At 58.3% G+C, this 14,477-nt stretch overlaps 1 long non-coding RNA gene across 3 annotated transcripts; it reads right to left on the reverse strand.

Annotated features, from left to right (window-relative positions):
• Positions 1 to 9,321: 9,321 nt before the first annotated feature.
• Positions 9,322 to 14,331, reverse strand: LOC123585318. 3 transcript variants are annotated; one of them, XR_006706060.1, is made up of 3 exons: positions 14,108 to 14,331; positions 12,802 to 12,958; positions 9,322 to 12,099 (listed from the first exon to the last, which is right to left on the reverse strand). It is a non-coding gene; the product is annotated as an uncharacterized LOC123585318 (long non-coding RNA). The 3 variants fall into 3 exon arrangements; XR_006706059.1 differs by lacking the exon at positions 14,108 to 14,331 and having other exon boundaries at positions 9,322 to 10,045; positions 10,405 to 12,099; positions 12,802 to 13,812; XR_006706058.1 differs by lacking the exon at positions 14,108 to 14,331 and having other exon boundaries at positions 12,802 to 13,812.
• Between the last annotated feature and the right edge of the window lie 146 nt (positions 14,332 to 14,477).

Raw genomic sequence — 14,477 nt, forward strand, 5'->3', positions numbered from 1 at the left:
TGCCCCGGCTCCGTGCCTGTGACGCCCCGGCTACTTCACAATGCTCCCCGGCCGGGCCTTCGGACAGCCCCACCGCCTGGGGCCGCAGGTATCAGGGGGCCCAGAAGCTGAGGGTGCACGGGGAGCCCCGGGGGTCTCAGGAGAGGACTGAACTCGCGTGTGTACACCTTCACGTGGCGGGATTTTAACGGAACCGGGAGAGGGCGTCACCCCAGCATGGAACGCAGAGGGCTGGCGGGGTTGCCCGTGTGCGCTCACGCCCCTCCCCAAGCTTTGCCGGTTAAGTTAGCAAACCCGAGTGTGTTTTGTTTACTTTTTTTTTTTTTTCACTTTAGAACAGAAAAAGACTAGTCTATTTTTTCCCTAGCACAGCAATTACTGCTTTTGTCAAAACGTGAATGTTGTGTGCACACTTCTGAAACAGCATCACTTTTTTCCTTGTGGAGGCACCTGGAAAAAACAGCATCGTTTTTTCCTTGTGGAGGCACCTGGGACTGCGGGGGGGAGTCACTGGATCTGGTCCTGCAGAGGTGAGTCTGAATCCTCCCCTCCCCCACCCTACCGTGTGGTCTCCGGAAGTTCTGGAAAGGTGGAGGAGGGGCCTGACATCATCTGGGCGGCAGGACCCCTGAGGGTCAAGGGCTTAGCATGTAATAAATGTTATCTTGACGTCCTGCTAGGCCTCAGTTAAAAGTTGTAAGACTTCATCTGTGGGTTTACGGAAAGTTTCGGCAGATTCCTAGCTTAAGAAGAGAATGGAATAACGGAATTAGTACCATTCTGAAGCAGGCCCGTCATGTTTGTCCTGTGCTCTGCATCTGAGACATCCTCTCCTTTCTCCAGGTGCAGTGAGGACACAGCTCTGGGCAATATTCTCAAATAGGTCTCTCCTTAAAGAAGAGAGATGAGGATTCCCACCCCACCCCCCACCCCAGCTGCTGCACCCACATCTCTGAATGTCACAGGCAGGGCCAGTAACGCTGGTAACACTTCCTTGAGACGAGGCTGCAGCCTGGCCCTGTGAACTCATTTCCCCACAGGTCACGTGGTCAATGGCAGGGTGTTCAGATCCACTTTTTCCCCATGATGCCATGCTGCCTCCAGGAAATGCATTTTCAGTTGAGGCCTGTGCTGTGGACCCCCTGTCCCCCACCAACACCCACTGTGTTGGTATTTGGAGGTGGGCCTTGGGAGGGAATTAGGAGTAGAGGAGGTCACAGGGGCCCCATGATGGCATCGGTGTCCCTGTAGGCAGAGGAAGAGACAGCAGTTTCCTCTGTGCCCTGTGAGGATGCAGCAGAAGGCGGCCGTCTGTAAAGCGGGAGGCGGGTCCTCACCAGAACTGAACTGGCTGGCGCCTTGATCTTGGCTTCCCGGCCTCCACACCTGTGACTGGAATATTCCTCAGGCTTCCTGGCCCATGGTGTTTGGGTGTAGCAGCCTGAGCTGCCCAAGATGAGATGCTTTTAAGAAAATGAGGACTGCGCGTCCACCAGAGGGTCATGGTGGCCATGTCCTTGAGGCCGTGTGGTGGCAGTCTTGACCAGAGTGATCTGTCCTCCCCAGGGCCGTCCTGCCAGGCTGGGGGCTCATGTGCTGTCATTTTAGCACATCTGCAGCTGAGGATAAGATTTTTATTGGTGCTACTGATACCATCATTAGAGATCACATTGTGACTAATTTTTACTAAGAGGTGACTTCTTAAAAAATTAAGTTAGATTTGAAATGGAATAATTTAAGTTAGGAAGTTTTTAGGCATGGACTGAGCGGTGCTGATACCCGAGTGTCCCACGTCTCTAACTTCTTTGTCACACATCCTGCGTGCCTGAACATGGCTCGGGCCGGTGCCAGGCCGCTTCTGGTCACGGCAGAGCGGTGTCATGGGGCACGACACAGCCACCCAAGGGCCAGGAGACCTGCCACCAGCCAGCGCTGCAGCCCGTGGAGTCCCCTCAAGTGGTCACGTCCCCCCCACACCCTGAGTTTTCCGTTTCTTCGGCCCTGCAAGAGATAATCTGTGGATTTCTTTCGGCCCCAAATGTAACCAGAAAGAGGGAGTTCAAGCTTGGCCACCACTGCAGCCTTCATTCTGTAGAGCAAACACGAGTTAACCCATGAAAGGCGCCTACCGTGGTGCCCGGCCTGTGCTCGCAGCCTCGTAAGCATCAGCCACTAGACTCATCATGACCATCAGGCCAAGAGCAGTGGAAGCGGAGCTGCGTGGGGCTGGATTGAAAGACCGGGTTTGGAACAGAGCCACGCAAAGAACCCAGGGACTCAAACTCCCTCCCGGGGCTCTTGCCTCCCCGAGGGCCCCCAGAATTCCTTGTGGAGTTAAGAGTAGTTCATTCACCTCCGCCGATGACTGAATGCGGGACACGGTCCCCACTTTACCGTGACACAAATATCCACGGACAGTCTAGGCCAGGGCGAGGAAGGCCATCAGGGTTGTTGTAAGGAGGGCTTCATGCAGGGTGACGTCGGCACTACCCCCGCGTGGGGGCAACCAGGATCCCTTCGGACTGGGATGGGTGTGGTGGGAGTTCCCACCGGGCAGAAGCCACGTGGCCGGGGGGGAGCTGCAGAGACACCGGCACACAGGGGTCGTGTGCGTATATGTTGTGCGGTGGGGGGGCCTGATGGGTGGGTCCCCCAGCGGTGCAGGCTGGGCCCGGGTTCCAGAGACCTCCCACCAGGCCCCAGGATTCCCCAGGGCCCTGGCAGGGGTGGGGCTGGAGGGCTTCGGGCAGCTCTGAGGTCCCTGCCCCTCTGTCCCCAGTACGGCTCATGCTTAACCTGTTTTATATCCTGGGGCTCTTGGTAACACCTCGCCGAAGAGAATTGGGGTTCTGCTTGTTAAAAAGGGTTGAAATCCACTGTGTAGACAATAGTGAGTCCATTCACGTCTTGAAACAGAAAGAGGAGATATGATGGGTCTGTATTTTAAAGCTCACCCTTGGAGACGGGCCATAGGGGGATGGCTGGTCAGGAATCCAGGTGAGCCAGCAGGACGGTAACCCCAGGGTGGCCAGGGCACGGGAGGGGCAGGTCAGAGGTCGAGACCGGGACCTGAGGTTGGGTTCTGCCTGCAGAAGCCTGGGCGGGTGTGGACGGAGGTGACCTTGGGAACAGCAGTCGTGGAAATGAGTCGCAGGATCTGTGATAGCATGGCGGCCCCATAGCATGGAACAGCCAGCCGAGTGCCTGGAAGAGACTGCACGAAGCCGGGCAGAGAGTCCTTCCCTCCGAGGGCTCCGGACCGGTGGAGGGTGGGTCCCCCTGAGCCTGGGCAGAGGCCGGCTCATTCGTGTGGATGGAAGGGAAGTTTGGCAAGTGCTGAGTGGCCAGGCAATCATTCCCTTGATAAACTGCAAACAATCGGCCTCCTTTTCAGTTGGCAGAAAAATCCTCAAAGCATTTCCCTGGAGGCCCCAGGATTTGGGCCTTCTGCCAAAGACCTGGGCCTCCTTTGTTTCGTTTGTCGGAATCTTGGCAACTATGGCAGAATGACCCCCTCGTTCAAATCCCTCTGTGAGACGGGGTGTGCCCTGTGCCCTTGGCAGAAGGTTCTGGAGACTTCTTGCTGCTTGTCCCGGAGCTGGGTTGTGGGTGGCTCGTCTTCTGAGTGTAGAACACGCATGGATCGCAAAAACACACATGGGAGAGCGTAATATCTCAACACCTGTATCTTGGCTACTTGGGATGGTATTTCGAACACAATGGACTAAAGGAAATATCAAAATTAATTTCACACGTGGCTTGTTTTGATCTCCTAGTAAATTTAAAGTTACATGTATATGTAATGTCAATTGTGGCAGATTTCTGTGGATTACTTTGAAATCAGCTTTTCTAAGGAGGCGACAATTGGGGCGAAAGTTTCTTCTCCGTGGCCGGATGACAGGGTCAAGTATTAATTTTCAAAATCCAGCTGTGGAGTCCAATCTCACAGGAACTCGGTCCTTCCTGCCCACCCCAATTTTCCTCACCTCACCCAGGAAAACAGACGCCCCAAAGTAGTAGGGTCAGCAGATACAGCAGGGGCCATTCTGGACATGCGTGTGGGAGACAACGGACGCAGGAAAATCGCCAGGCTCACAGAGCTGTAGAGAAAGAAAAAGTCTTGCGTGAACACCCAGGGCAGAAACGGAAAACTTACGCTAATGCAGAACCAGGGATGAAAATTGTAGCCTGTAAACTTCTTCAGAAAAAGAAAAAAGTGGGCTAAGAGCCTGGAACTATGACAGTTACGTTTCCGTGGAAACCATCATTTACCCACGATGCACACTTTCCACACGTGTGCTGCTGTGTGTAAGGGCATCATCGCTCTGCGTGCTGCGGGCGCAGACCCTTTCCCGGCAGCGGCGAGGGGCGCAGCCCGGCCTCTCCTGGGGCACAGAGAGGGTGTCCCCGGCCCGGCCGCCAGCCCAGCCTCCGCGTGGCGGCCCCGCGGCCTCGGCCAGAGAAAGTCACGTGTGGATGAGGGGGAGGAGAGGGTTCTAGAGAGTCGCGGTTTTCGGCGTGTTGGGATCTGATGAACCTGAGTGCAATCAGAGGCAGATGGCAATCAGCCAGTTCTCGTGAGGACAGGAGGGGTCACGCGTACTTTCAGGGCAGACGGTGAGCTCACCCCCACGGTGGGTCAGGGGGACCCACCAACAGTGACATGCACACGATGGCACAATTCCGTTATTTATTTTGAAACCTTATGACAAGGAGTTCGTAATGCTAGACACAGGAAGAGGCTTTTGCAGTAGAAACCGGGGGAGCGGGGAGGCTGCACGTCATGACTTACCCAACTTGGGGTCACTTCTTCATCCTCAACATAACAGACATTCCGCCGAACGTTTTCTGGAAAGAACGTGCTTTGTCAAAACTTAAAAGCGTGGGTTTTTTAAAGTCTGCCCTTCCCCCTGGCTTGTTAAAACGGAGCCTGGAGTTTTTAACTTCAAAGGAAATGTGTTCTTCAGAAGCTCTGCGAGAGGGAGGGCAGCTGGGCAGCGGGGTCTGGGCGTCCAGTGGGCACCTCTCGTGATCTCTTGTGGCCCCGTCAGGGCGCTCCTTGCTGGCTCGGGTCCACCGCAGGGCTACGCGCATGGCCCCGTGAGTATTTGATCAACAAAGTCCTCTGCCAGGAAGCTCCCAGAGAGAACGGACGGACCCGCTTGCTTCCGTCCCCAGAGTATCTCCAGCACCTGCTTTAGCCGCGCGCGTTGTGCTTCCGTGAAAAGACACACTCCTTCGTTCATCGAGCACTTTTTAACCTTTTTAATGTTTTATTATTTATTTTAGAGAGAGAGACAGAGTGCGAGCGCCAGCAGGGGAGAGGAAAAGAGAGAGAGGGAGACACAGAATCTGAAGCAGGCTCCGTGCTGTCAGCCCAGAGCCCGACGCGGGGCTCGAACCCCTGCACCGCGAGATCGTGACCTGAGCCGAAGTCGGACGTGTGACCGACTGGGCTCACCGGGCACCCCGAGCCACAGAGCATCATTAACCCTGTCCTTGGCATACGGTGGATGTAGAGATCAAGACCCGGTCCCTGCTCTTTGTCAACTTAGATACACCTGGTGGACGGTGGCAGTGGCCAGAAGAAAGATCCTAAAATCCCAGGGGACTTTCAGGTGAAGGAAACCCTTCTGGGCCGGAGGGCTGGGTGGGGGGATGACCGACCGTAAGCCCCGGAGGATGGCATCGCGGTCCCGTTCCGTGCCGCGCGTCCAGTGCCTGCCGCGGCGTCTCGCACGTAGTGGGACTGAGTGCGTGTCTGCCAGGGAGAGACTGTGGGGTTCGGCTCTCAGCTGCGAGCTCAGCGCGTGCTGGCTGAGCGTCGAGGCGGCGATTGCACGGAACGTTAGGTGTTTGCTTCCTGAAGGAGACGCGGGTGCCGAGCCGACAGCGCTTTCAAAGGCAAGGGCCTTCGCGAAACCAAGGAAGAAAGGCCAGGTGGTAGGAGATGGGACACAAGGGGAAGGTCGGAAAACAGCATTTTTTTTTTTTTAAAAATTTGTTTAATGTTTATTTATTTTTGAGACAGAGAGAGACAGAGCATGAACAGGGGAGGGTCAGAGAGAGGGAGACACAGAATCCAAAACAGGCTCCAGGCTCTGAGCTGTCAGCACAGAGCCCGACGCGGGGCTCGAACTCATGGACCGTGAGATCATGACCTGAGCCAAAGTTGGCTGCTTAACCGACTGAGCCACCCAGGCGCCCCAACAGCATTTTTAACATAATTCCCTGCTGAAAGCGTGTTTGAAAGCGTGTGTACCTTTAGCCGGTAGTCAGCTAGAGTGGACGGGTTGACCACCGGGCGCGACGTTGTTAAACCACCTCGTTAGCAACACCCGATCCATTTAATCCAAGAACCAAATCTCTCCAGATACAGGTCAAAGCTTAGAGTTGCTGCGAATGTGTCTAATTCAGCATTAAGAGAAAGGCTAAAAGCCCAGAGAGCATTTCTGCTGCTGTTCCCCACCCCACCCCGTGGTCTAAATGTAACTGAAATGACAGTCGACGTATCAGATATTTACCAGCGCTCATGGGCTCTGGAGTGGCCGCTATCTTTCATACTGCAATGAAAGAGCTGTGAGGAAGAGTGTGTGATGGGCCTCACTCAGAAGGGGCTGGAGTGTGACCAGGTGAGACAGCGATGAGGAAGGGGGCAGTGGGGGTGGGGAGAAGCAGAGAGGAAGGGGGGCGGGGAGGGGGGAGAAGCAGAGAGGAAGGGGTGGCCGGTGGGGGGAGAAGCAGAGAGGAAGGGGGGCGGTGGGGAGGAGAAGCAGAGAGGAAGGGGGCGGTGGGGGGGGAGAAGCAAAGAGGAAGGGGCGGCCGGTGGGGGGGAGAAGCAGAGAGGAAGGGGGTGGTGGGGGGGGGAGAAGCAGAGAGGAAGGGGGCGGTGGGGGGGGAGAAGCAGAGAGGAAGAGGGGCAGGGAGGGGGGAGAAGCAGAGGGGAACAGGGGTGGCGGTGGGGGGGAGAAGCAGAGAGGAAGGGGACGGGAGGGGGGAGAAGCAGAGAGGAAGGGGGGCGGGGAGGGGGGAGAAGCAGAGAGGAAGGGGCGGCCGGTGGGGGGGAGAAGCAGAGAGGAAGGGGGCGGTGGGGGGGGGAGAAGCAGAGAGGAAGGGGCGGCCGGTGGGGGGGAGAAGCAGAGAGGAAGGGGGGCAGGGAGGGGGGAGAAGCAGAGAGGAAGGGAGTGGTGGGGGGGGAGAAGCAGAGAGGAAGGGGGGCAGGGAGGGGGGAGAAGCAGAGAGGAAGGGGGGCGGGGAGGGGGGAGAAGCAGAGAGGAAGGGGCGGCCGGTGGGGGGGAGAGGCAGAGAGGAAGGGGGCGGTGGGGGGGGGGAGAAGCAGAGAGGAAGGGGGGCGGGGAGGGGGGAGAAGCAGAGAGGAAGGGGCGGCCGGTGGGGGGGAGAAGCAGAGAGGAAGGGGCGGCCGGTGGGGGGGAGAAGCAGAGAGGAAGGGGGGCAGGGAGGGGGGAGAAGCAGAGAGGAAGGGGGGCGGGGAGGGGGGAGAAGCAGAGAGGAAGGGGCGGCTGGTGGGGGGGAGAGGCAGAGAGGAAGGGGGCAGTTGGGGGGGGAGAAGCAGAGAGGAAGGGGTGGCCGGTGGGGGGGAGAAGCAGAGAGGAAGGGGCGGCCGGTGGGGGGGAGAAGCAGAGAGGAAGGGGGCGGTGGGGAGGAGAAGCAGAGAGGAAGGGGGCGGTGGTGGGGGGAGAAGCAGAGAGGAAGGGGCAGCCGGTGGGGGGGAGAAGCAGAGAGGAAGGGGGTGGTGGGGGGGGAGAAGCAGAGAGGAAGGGGGGCAGGGAGGGGGGAGAAGCAGAGAGGAAGGGGGGCGGGGAAGGGGGAGAAGCAGAGAGGAAGAGGCGGCCGGTGGGGGGGAGAGGCAGAGAGGAAGGGGGCGGTGGGGGGGGGAGAAGCAGAGAGGAAGGGGTGGCCGGTGGGGGGGAGAAGCAGAGAGGAAGGGGACGGGGGGGGGAGAAGCAGAGAGGAAGGGGGCGGAGGGGGCAGAAGCAGAGAGGAGGGGGGGAGAAGCAAAGAGGAAGGGGGCGGGGAGGAAGCAAAGAGGAAGGGGGTGGGGGGGAAGAGGAAAAGAGGAAGAGGGCAGCGGTGGGGGAGAAGCAAAGGAAGGGGGAGAAGCAAAGAGGAAGCGGTGGCGGGGGGGGGGGGAGAGAAGCAAAGAGATGAGTGAGTTCAGGTTAATTCACAGCCTTTCAGCCTAGCAGGCTCTTTGCCCACTGAAACCCAAGTTTTCCTTCTCTTCCGCAAATTCCTCCAGGCCCCTCTGCATCGATGCGGGACCCTGTGACTCGTTGGCCACACGACCTCAGTGGAAAGTAGGCAGAAGAGAGGAGGTCACACTAAGCACAGCCCCGGAGCCTCGTCCTCCCTCCCCTGTGGGAGGATGTGAAAACATTTGTTCTGATTGTGCTGTTTTGACCCAGTTTTGAGACCCTGGCCCAGGGCTGGCCGGTTCTCCTGAGCAGTGGATTTGGTCCACACCCCAACCCCTTCCCTCACGCTCTGGGTCACTGTGCATGCCCCCTAATTGTCCCAGGGATAACCCCTGCACCCCAGAGCCCTCCAAAATTATGCAAATTATCCAGTCCTCCGGGAGCTCACGGGACCTAGCTAAGCATGTCCCACCTGACGCACCTTAGCTGCACCCGAGAGCCCTGTTTGCTGTTACTCTGCCCTGGGCACAGCCCCCAGGGCCCTGCCCGACAACCTCCCGTTTGTGGCTCTAAGTAGCAAAGAATCCTGCCCTTCATCTGAGCGTCACTGGAGTTGGGTCCTGCCATCTGTGAGTCTTACGAGAGGCTCTGGAAAGCCATGTGGTGCGGACAACAAAGTCGCCTTCTGCCCAAGCTCCGGAATGACCACCGGGGAGCAGACGATCCACCCCGCTGTCCCCGTACCTCCCTCCGCGTCAGCGCCTGCCCTGCATTGGGGGCGGGGGTAGAGCTACGGGAGTGGTGCTGGCCCAGTACGGGGTCAGCCGTCTGCCACGGTGGGCAGGCGACCCTACTCTAGTTACCAGGAGAGAACCACCACCAGCTCCTGGGGATGTGGTCAGGGTGGGAAACTTCTGGAGAGATGGGAGCCGCCACCCCAACAGCCCGACGAAGAGGTTGACTTTTTGCCAAGTGGCAAACCGGGTTAGCATTTTCATTTCAATTTAATTTGTTTGAGAGAAAAAGGGAGAGAATCCCAAGCAGGCTCCACGCTCGAGGCAGAGCCTGACACGGGGCTCGATCCCACGAACCACGAGATCATGACTTGAGCTGAAATCGAGAGTCGGAGGTTTAACACACCGAGCCCCCCAGGCGCCCCACCTTCTGCATCTCAGATAAATTTTTAATCACCTAAGCAATCCATAATAACCAAAAAAAAAAAAAAAATCCAAATACATTAAATTAAATAATGAAAACAAAATAAAAGTCATAGAAATACAACGGTAGTACCTCGGACCACCTCTCCCCGCTGACTCCACCTGCTCTCGCTGGCCTGGACTCGACCCCGTCTGCCGTCCATCACGTCTCTCTCTTCTTCGGTGCTCACGTTTTTCCACAGAAAATGTACGGTATTGTTTCCCCGTAAATCACATCTCGCCGCACACCTGGTTCCACGAGTTGCTTACTCAACCCCGGGCTCCCACGTGGAGACGAACCCCCCCCTCGGGGCTGCAGCGACCCTCCCGGTGCCCACACCTCAGTCATGCCGTTTGCCAGGCTGTTCCCGATTTTCCGCCGTCGCAAAAGCGCCTGCGGCGAACGTGCCCGGATCTGCTTGTCTGGACACTTCCCAGGTGTGATCTGTCCGTCCTGCGTCCTGCGGGGCGGGCACTGACATCGTCTCCTTCCTAATGTTTGGGGCCGGCAAGGGCCCAGTGTCCATGTATCAGCACAGAAGACAAAGACACGGTTAATACACAGCGATTCTCAGTCCTGCCTGCGGGATCCGGGACCCCTCTCCCTGCGTCGTCACCAAACACCTGATGTTGTCAGACGTGCATCCGTAGTCGGTCTGACGGGTGAAAACGGCGCCCGTGGTCGTCGCTGTGCTGCGATGGATGGTGCTGCTGGGGTCTCCACGTCTCTGCGGCCCCTCCCCAGTCACTCCCGCTTCCGCACACACAGCCATCTCTGTCTTACACACCAGCTCCCCTGCACGCCTCACTGAGCCCTCTCACTATGGAACTTTCCGTGCTGCTTCTCGGCCTGCTTTCTAAGTTCTCTCCTTGGTCTCTGCCCCACCCTGACCCCCACCGGCCCCCCGGTCTTCACAAGGGCTGCTCCCTGCGCCTGGGACGACCCCTGAACCCCTCTTCCCTCCTTCCCCTCATGCACACGTTCATATGACCTACGGGGTCACCTCCAGGGTCCGTTGCCAGGACACCCCCTCCTCTGTGCTTTCCCATACCTGCCCGGTGACGTTAATCGCAGACTTGTCAGCTGTCTCCGCAGACTACAGACTCGTTGAAGACGAGGATGGCATCTTCTCCGTTCCCGAAGCCTCCGTTCCGAGCAGTACCCACCAGACACTTTGCATGGGTGGCAGGATGTGTGCGAGGTGACTGTCCCCACCCAGGCCACAGCTCGTCTCCTCCCTGAGGGTGCTGGCAGGTGCATCAGACGCTTTGAGAATTCTAGATCCGCGTTCACACACAACCATTGTGCAATGTTCTAGCAAGTTCTGAGCTCTTAGGCTGTGGTCGGCTGTGTGTTTTCCTGGATGTGCAGGATTCTGGAGACCCACAGAGAAGACAGGAGGTCAGTTGGCTCGTCTCGGGTTGTCAGTCTCGGGGAGGCGTCTCCTTCTAATACGAATTAATTAATTCAGAGAAACATCCTGATTGCCCCTCTGTGCTCCAGACTGTGTGCTCAGCCACAGGTGGACCATGCAGGCAGGCCTGTTCTTGCCCCGACACCTGGCAGGCAACCCCCCTCCCCCCAACACCGTGCAGTCTTGCGGGGTGGATGGAAGGTTCTGTGGGGGAGGTGATGTCTAGGGGGTGAGGGCCGTGCAGGTGCCTGGGGGCCCCGAGAGGGCTCGGGAGGGGGCAGGGGGGACCACATGCAGGACACAGGATTGGCACAATGCGAGACCCATCACGTCCCTTCCCTGCTCACAAGCCTCCCGTGGCCTGTGCCCACTCAGAGGAGAGGCAGGGTCACGGCCAAGGACTCTAAGGCCACCTCGGCCAGGCCACCTCTGCGACCTCAGTCCCCCAGTCTCCCTACCATCCACCGACTCCAGCCCCCCAGATGTCCCTCCTGTTTCCTGCAGGTGACAGGGACTCTGTGTCTCTGATGCCTGGAAATGCTTTCCCCCCAGAAAACTGTATGGCTCACTCCTTCACCTTGTCCGGGTCTTTTCTTGGAAGTCACCCCCAAGGAGGGCTCCCCTGCTTACCTTATTAAGAAATCCCCACTTGTTTCCTCGCACAGACCATGTGAGGGCTGGTGGCTCCCCCCGACCGCGCCAGTCCACGCTCTTCTTTGTTCTGGTCACCTAGTCTCCCCACAAAGACTACATTTCCCGGCTCCCCTTGTGGCCCGGTGCAGCCACGTGACTCGGTACCCACGCGAGATTTGCGAGAGAACAAACTTGTGTGACTTGTCGCTTGCCCCAAAGGAGACGATTGCCGTGGGTTTGCTGTCTTTCCCCCTTTCCCTCAGGCGGGACCCGGGACAGGCCCGCGACTGGCCTCAACTCTACACACGAAGACGTTATCTTAGGGGGCGGCAGGGCAGTGACTGGGGGAATCAGGGTCCCTGAAGGTGGAGCAGGGATGCGCCCACCTGGAATAGTGAGTCATCGAGTGTACTGGATGCTTTGCTACGAGGACCCCTCCTGTCCGGGGACCTACCCCCCTCTTCCCTCCCTAATGATGTGTACTTGTCCCATGCACGTCATGTTACCTATGTAATATTTATCATTACGTGTTTATCATTCCGCCCAGCACCTAACACCATGGAGCATACGCGCTTTCCCTTAGCACGTCGTCCTTAACTAGACGGCGAGTTCTCGGAGGCGGATCTGCGACCTTGTTCACCATCACATCCCCAGCGCCCAGCCAGTGCTCCGTTCACAGTCGGTGCCCAGTTCATCTACCTGGAATGAAATACGGTTGTGTTTGGGAGGGGAGCCCTGGTTCTGCGGCAGACGCCTCCGTGAGGGAGGAAGAGGGTTAGAGGGGTCTTTTCCCACTTGGCCGGGCCCGCACGCCGGCTGGCCTCATGCTGCTCCTCTTCTCGGGAGGAGTCCAGATCGTGATGTGTCCAGGGCGGTTGCTTGGTGGAAGGTGTGCGTGGAGTTTACCCCGGTCTGCGCCCGGGTGCTCCTGAGTCAATGGACCGACCTTCATCCTCCTCATGCTCACCTGTCACTTATTTTGCCGCGACACGTTTCGGGCGGATCGTGTCCCCTCAAAGCCCCAGCCCCAGCGCCTCAGGACGTGATTACATTCGGAGAGGGTTCAAATCGGGTCGTTAGGGGGGGTGTCCTCACAAGCAGAGGATGTGGAGGGAGAGACACAGAGGGACAGCTCAAGGACCCCGGGGGAAGGTGGCCATCTACTCGTTGGGGAGAGAGGCCTCTGAAGAAACCAAACCCTGACGCCAGGACTGTGAGAAACCGGACGTCTGTGGGTGGGATTTGGTCACGACTGCCCCAGCAGACACGAGACACCGTAGAAAACTTACAAACGGTCTGCTGCAGCTGCCGCCCAAATGTTTGTCGTCTTAGGATGCACTAAAGCATCCTAAGCAAATTAGTCAAAATGACTTGTCAGCCCTGCCATGGGCTGGTCAGAACCTGGGTCGCATCCAGAGAGAGGCCACGTGGCCGGCGAGGAGTCCAGCGATGGTCTTGTGGGCTGTGGCGGCGTTTCACCCAGAGACGGAGGCCCAGGGGCACACAAAGGCATCCGCACCGACAGCGGTCTTCAGGAAGGCGGATTCGATCTAGCTGTCTGGGCCGGGAGGGCAGCACCAGAAGCTGTGGGTGGGTTTCATTTCAGGACACAGGAGGCTTTTCTAAACGAGCTGCTGGCTTCCTCGGGAAGCATCCCCTGGGCTGGCTGGCTGGCCGCTTGTTGGAAAAGTTAGAGAGGGGACCTCAGCTAGACCCCCTGTTCCCACCAGATAAACTTGGATGTTCCTTTCAGCCCTGATACTCTCTGTGCAAAAGGGTTGTTCTCTGGCTGAAGGACCCAGTTCAGTTGTGTTCAGATACATCTCCTACAGCCGTCAACAAATATTCCCCAGCTTTGTTGATTCCATGGCTGTTAGAAGAGCTTTCGAAATTAACCGAGGGAAAAAGTGAAATCAGCATTCAAATCATGGAGGTCGGTCATAGGACCTCAGAAATGGGGAAGGGTGCCCAGCTAAGGCTCCAGACCCCCGAGAACAGGGTCGCAGGAATCAGCGTGCGCCAGTCAAAACCCCAAAAACTGTCATCTGTTTGACAAAGCATAAACAAATAAACAAATACAGACACCGAGCTTGATTTATCTACTAAAAGTTAAACTATCCTGGAAGAATTTGTTAAAATTACTCCCAGTGAAAGACGACACAGTAAAAACTGTAATTTCCTGAGGACCATCAGTACGTGAGTTTTGGCAAGGCTGATAGAAGCAAGGGACGATTTGGTGGCAGTATAAGAAATACAGTTTTTGGTTGGCGAATTGCATGAGAATAACGGGGTGTCTGTCACGGGTTCTGATGTGACCCCCTGCTGGCACCACCTTCTTCTTCGTCCACCCAACTAGAGTGAGGCCAGGCCTCTGGAGGGGGAGGGATCTGCGGGAGTCTTCGGGCACACTGGGGTGGGTGAGTGGGGGAGGAGTGTGGGGGGCGGGGCAGTGGGGAGGAGGATGGGGGGATAGTGGGGGGGAGTGTGTGGGAGAGAGTGGGGACGGGGATGGGGGGAGAGTGGGGAGTGAGGGGAGGCGGGTAAGTGGGGACGGGGACGGGGAAAGGGGGGAGTGTGGGGGGTGGGGTGGGGTTGGGGGGGGTGGGCCGCACCATCGCGGGTGGGGGGCTGTGTGCCAAGATCTGCACCGGGGCGCACCCTGAAGCGCCGGGAGCAAACACCCTGACCCCCTTGGGTTGCGACCCACCACTCGAGAAGCTTCCCCTCTCCCTGTATCCAGCCTTCTGCAGCTGCACGGACCAGCCCCCACTTTCCTCGCGGGACAGCGCCCCCTGCCCTGCACGAAAGGCAGACGCCACGGTGCGGGGAGGGGAGTGTCTCAGCCACCTGGGTCGCCACGCGGGCCCCAAGGGGACACGCGGAGCCTCGGCGGGGGCCAGGGGCTCGGGGGCCGCGCGTCCCTCCGGGGGACAGGCCTCCTACTCCCAGGGCCCGGAAGGGGGGCGGGGCGCGCAGGCCGCGGGGCTGGCAGGTGCAGGCGCGCGGGCTTCCAATTGGTCGCGGCGCCGCGGCGGCCCCGCCCCGAGTGCGCGTGCCCGTGCGCGCCCCCGCCCCCG

This window comes from Leopardus geoffroyi, chromosome C3 (assembly GCF_018350155.1).
Source record: "Leopardus geoffroyi isolate Oge1 chromosome C3, O.geoffroyi_Oge1_pat1.0, whole genome shotgun sequence".
NCBI classification, from domain to species: domain Eukaryota; kingdom Metazoa; phylum Chordata; class Mammalia; order Carnivora; family Felidae; genus Leopardus; species Leopardus geoffroyi.